Genomic DNA, 5,683 nt, shown 5'->3' on the forward strand with positions numbered 1-5,683 from the left:
CATCAATAATTCAATTATTGCCATATTTTTATGGGTTAGATAGAGAGGATCCGTACATGCATGTCAAAGATTTCTTAGAAATTTGTTCAACATTTAAATTTCAAAAAAAATTATGATGAGTCAGTCAAACTAAGATTATTCCCTTTTTCATTGAAAGACAAATCAAAAGCTTAGTTAAATTCACTTCCCACGAGGTCTATAACTACATGGGATCAACTTTATAATAAATTCTTCCTGAAATTTTTTCCTATGTCTAAAACTGATAGTCTAAAGAGAGAAATCTCTGAGTTTTTTCAAAAAGATAATGAAGAGTTTTATGAATGTTGGGAAAAATTTAAAGATTTATTATTAAAATATCCTCCTCATGGTTTTGAAAAATGGAAACTTGTAAAATATTTTTATGATGGTTTGACTCCCTCTAATCGTCAAATGATTCAATCTATGCATACTATAAAATTTTGAAAATTTCAAGGACAAAAGGCTTGAGACGCCCTTGAAGATTTATCTATCAATTCACAACAATTGAGTTATTTTGATCCTAGGTCTAGGTCAACTAATTCACCAAAAAGAGGAGGAAGATATGAAGTAAAAGATGAATTAGACTTAAGAATATCCTTGGACAAATTAGCGAGAAAAGTAGAAGCTTTAGCCATAAGCCAAACTATAAATTCTCCAATACAACCAAGAAAAGATGTTTGTTCTATATGTTCTAATCCTTGCCATAATGCCCAATTATGTCCTTCCTACAAAGAAGCATTTTCTGAGGAGGCCAACACTCTTCATGCTTATGAGAAACCAAATGATAGCCCATTTTCATCCACTTATAATCCAAATTGGAGAAACCATCCAAACTTTTCATGGAGACAAAACCAACCTCCAATGAATCAAGGGCACCAATACAACATGCAAAACCAAACTCATGCCCTAAAAAATCAACCATATCCTCAACAAAGGAAACCTTACTTAGAAGATACTTTACAACAATTTTGCAATCCACTCAACAAATCCTACAAAATCAGTCTCAATCAATTATCAAACTCGAGACACAAGTAGGACAACTCGCTACTGCTTTAGCTGATAGAGAAAATGGAACATTCTCTAGTCAACCTATCCCATATTCAAAAGGTCAATATGAGATTGGAAAGTCTAGTCATAATGGAGAAGTCAAATCAATTTCAACTCTTAGGTCTAGAAAGAACATTGTCAAACCTAATTACATACCCGAGGTTGAAAAAGTAAAAGAAAAGTGTCAACCTTCTAGTTCTAATGACAATACTCTTCAAATAAGGATACTCCAATCCATCCTTTCATTCCGAAAGCCTCATTCCCACAAAGATTACTTCCAATTAAAAAAAGTGGTCAATATAATGACATCTTAGAAGTTTTCTAACAAGTTAGTAACAATATCCCTTTCTTAGATGTCATTAAACAAATTCCTGCCTACTCTAGATTTTTTAAGGATCTTTGTACTGTAAAAAGAAACACTAATGTTCTTAAAAAGGTATTTTTAACTGAACAAGCTAGTTCCATTATTCAATATAAGAGTCTTGTTAAGTATAAAGATATTGGGTGTCCCACAATATCATGCATTATTTGTGATCATTTTATTAACAATGCTTTACTTGATTTGGGTGCTAGTATGAATTTATTGCCTTATTCTGTTTATAAGCAGTCTTGGTGAACTAAAACCTACTTCTATAACTCTTCAATTAGTCGATCGTTCTGTGAAAATTCCTAGAGGCATTATAGAAGATGTTTTGATAAAAGTTGATAAATTTTACTTTCCTGTTGACTTCAATGTTCTTGATACACAACCTGTGAAAAATGTGCATGCTCAAATTCTTATCATTTTAGGTAGACCATTCTTAGCTACATCTAATACAATCATTAATTGTCGTAGTGGCATTTTAAAATTATCTTTTGAAAATATGACTATTGAATTGAATGTATTTAATGTCTCTAAATTTGTTAAGTGTGAGGAAATGTATGAAGTTAACATGATTGAGAATATTTTTTAAGATGACGGAAATAACTTGCTTGACTTCTGTGAAAAATATTTTGGTATGAGCTTACATGTTGATGATTCCATGAATGATGTAAATTCTTTGTTAGGGTCTATGCCCTTAAATGATATCATAACTGAACCTTTTTCACCCCTAGAGAATATTCAATCAATTTCCGAGTCTCCAAAGTTAGACCTAAAACCTTTGCCAGAAAAATTAAAATATGGTTTTCTAGGAGAGTCTGAAACCTTACATGTTATCATAGCATCTACCTTAGATAAAGAACAAGAAGATAAATGGTTAGATGTCCTTAGAAAACATAAAGAAGCCATAGGTTGGACCATTGGAGACATTAAAGGAATTAGTCCATCCATATGTATGCATAGAATCCATCTAGAAGAGAATTCGAAAACCTCTAGGGAATTTCAAAGAAGGATAAATCCAAATATGAAAGAAGTAGTTAGAGAAGAGGTCATTAAATTATTAGACGTAGGTATCATTTACCCTATTTCTGATAGTCAATTGATTAGTCAAGTTCAAGTTGTGCCTAAGAAGTATGGGATCACAGTTGTTGAAAACGAGAAAAATGAATTAATCCCTACTCAAGTACAAACGGGGTGGAGAGTGTGCGTAGACTATAGAAAGTTAAATAATGTTACTAGAAAATACCATTTTCCATTACCCTTTATTGATCAAATGCTTGAACGTTTAGCTAGCCATGCATATTATTGCTTTCTTTATGGGTATTCGGGATATAACCAAATCCCCATTGCCCCAGAAGATCAAGTAACGACTACATTTACATGCCCTTTTGGGACTTTTTCCTATCGTCGCATGCCTTTTGGATTATGTAATGCACCTGCAACTTTTCAAAGGTGTATGATTTCAATTTTTTCTGACATGGTTGAAAGACTCCTTGAAGTATTTATGGATGATTTTTCTGTGTTTGGTTCCTCCTTTGATGAATGTTTGCACCATCTTTCACTTGTTTTAATTCGTTGCAAAGAGAAAAACATTGTGCTTAACTAGGAAAAATGTAATTTATGGTTAAGAAAGGAATTATTTTAGGTCATGTAATCTTATATGAGGGAATAGAAGTTGATAAAGCAAAAGTTGATCTTATTTCAAAACTTCCCCCACCTAAAATTATGAAAGAAATTAGATTATTCTTAGGTCATGCCGGTTTCTATAGAAGATTTATAAAAGACTTTAGCAAAATTTATTGGCCTTTATGCCATTTACTTGGAAAAGAAAATGCTTTTTCATTTGATAATAATTGTCATGTTGCCTTTGAGAAATTGAAAAATTTGTTGACTACTGCACCCATTATTTGACCTCCTGATTGGAAAATACATTTTAAAATAATGTGTGATGCTTCTAATTATACTATAGGTGCTGTCTTAGGACAAAACTCTAAAAAATATCCCATGTAATTTATAATGCTAGCAAAACTTTATATGATGCTCAATTAAATTATTCCACAACTGAGAAAGAATCGCTTGCTGTTGTTTTTGCATTGGAGAAATTTAGATCTTATTTGTTAGGGTCTAAAATTATTGTCTATTCTGATCATGTTGCATTAAAATATCTCTTATCGAAAAAAGATGCTAAGTCTCGTTTGATCCGTTGGATCTTACTTTTACAAGAATTCGACTTAGAAATACGTGATAAAAATGGGTCTGAAAATGTTGCTGCTTATTATTTATCTAGACTAGTTGTTGAAACTATACATGATTCCACTCCTATCACTGAAACTTTTTCTGATGAACAATTGATGCATGTTTCTTCTTTCCCTTGGTATGCTGATATTGTGAATTATTTTGTCACTAAAAAAATACCATCTCATTGGTCTAAGCATGATAAATCTAAATTTTATTCTAAGGTGAAATTTTTTATTTGGGATGATCTGTACTTGTTTAAATACTGCCCTGATCAAATAATTATAAGATGCATTCCAAATTGTGATCTAAAATTATATCTTTTTGTCATGATCATGCATGTGGAGGACATTTTAGTGGTAAGAAAACAGTCACTAAAGTTTTACAATGTGGTTTTTATTGGTCAACTATCTTTCATGATACATATGTGTATTGTAAAGCTTGTGAATGCTGCCAAAAGTTAGGAAGTTTAACTAGGCAAAACATGATGCATTTGAATCCTATTCTTATAATTTACATATTTGATGTTTGAGGCATTGATTTTATGGGAATATTTCCTAACTCTTTTGGTAATCTTTATATTCTTGTTGGAGTTGATTGTGTGTCTAAATGGGTTGAAGCTATTGCATGCCACACTAATGGCCACAAAGTTGTGCTTCAGTTTTTGAAAGAAAATATATTTTCTCGTTTTGGTTCACCACGTGCTATCATTAGTGATAATGGTACACACTTTTGTAATAAACCATTTGAACATTTGATGAAACATTATGGCATTACACATAAAGTCTCAACACCATATCACCCACAAAGTAGTGGTCAAGTTGAAGTTCCTAATAGGGAAGTTAAGCACATTTTAGAAAAAACTATGAATCCAACTAGAAAAGATTAAGGATCGTATGAAATTTTACCATGATAAAAATATTTTGAGAAAAGATTTTTCTCCAAGTCAGAAAGTCCTTTTATACAACTCTCGGTTGCATTTATTTCCAGGAAAATTATGTTCTAAGTGGACCGGTCCCTATATTGTTTGAGTCGTTTTTCCACATGGGGCTATCGAAATTGAAAATCCTAACAATGGTGATATTTTAAAGTTAATGGAAAAAAAATTAAAACCATTTTTTGAATTAAAAACCGATGAAGTGGATGAAATCCTCCTTGAGGATTCTATTTGCCAAGTTATTTGATTGCTTGCAATTACTCTTGGTAACTTGTGTTTATGTGTTTTGTGTGTTTATTTTTGTGTGCTTGTTTTCCTATTTACTTTTGTGTGTTATACTTCTTGTTAAGTGTTTCTTGCTCTTTTGACGTTGCACCACGATAAAGTACGACCATTCTAAACTCTAACCTCTTGTAAATTTTAATTTATATTTTATATTTTGACACATTGAGGACAATGCTTAAATTAAGTTTGAGGTAGTGAGTTTAATGGTTGTTTACTATTCATTATGTTGAATATGAGGGTGGAATTGTGTTAAGTTTGTTTAAAAAATATATTTATATTTATATACATGCATTTTTATTGTGTTTCGTATTGTTTTGTTTTAAAAAAAAAACCTTGGTGATATCTTTTATTTCCAATGATAAGAAACCTTGGTAGTTCTCTTGAAAATATGAATATTTCTTAAGCTTTACTTCTAATTATTGGGTCAATTTTGCTTAAATTACATATATATATATATATTTCATAATAGAACACTTCTAATTTTTTATAAGTTTATATGAAAAATAATTGTTCTTAAGAATATAATTTAGAAAGTAAGAATTATTATTTGATTAAATACTTCTATATTCATAAGTTTTTTAGAGTCAATATCATTGTGCAATTTTTGAGGAAATTCTTAAGATACCACCAATAAAAAAAAATTGTGTTTAAATTTTCTTTTGCTTGAGGACTAACAAAACTTTAAATTTGGGGGTGTGATAACTCTACGAAATAGAGTTATTTTACAACATTTTTTATGCTAATTGTTGCTTAGTCTTTGAGTTTTTAAGTAACTTATAAGTTTTTAAGTAATTTTGAAC

General features: G+C 30.6%; 1 non-coding gene across 1 annotated transcript; it reads right to left on the reverse strand.

The window, feature by feature from the left end:
* Positions 1–264: 264 nt before the first annotated feature.
* Positions 265–371, reverse strand: LOC133781155 (small nucleolar RNA R71). Its single transcript, XR_009869949.1, has one exon. It is a non-coding gene; the product is annotated as a small nucleolar RNA R71 (small nucleolar RNA).
* Positions 372–5,683: the final 5,312 nt, after the last annotated feature.

Source organism: Humulus lupulus, chromosome 5, assembly GCF_963169125.1.
Source record: "Humulus lupulus chromosome 5, drHumLupu1.1, whole genome shotgun sequence".
Classification (NCBI taxonomy): Eukaryota; Viridiplantae; Streptophyta; class Magnoliopsida; order Rosales; family Cannabaceae; genus Humulus; species Humulus lupulus.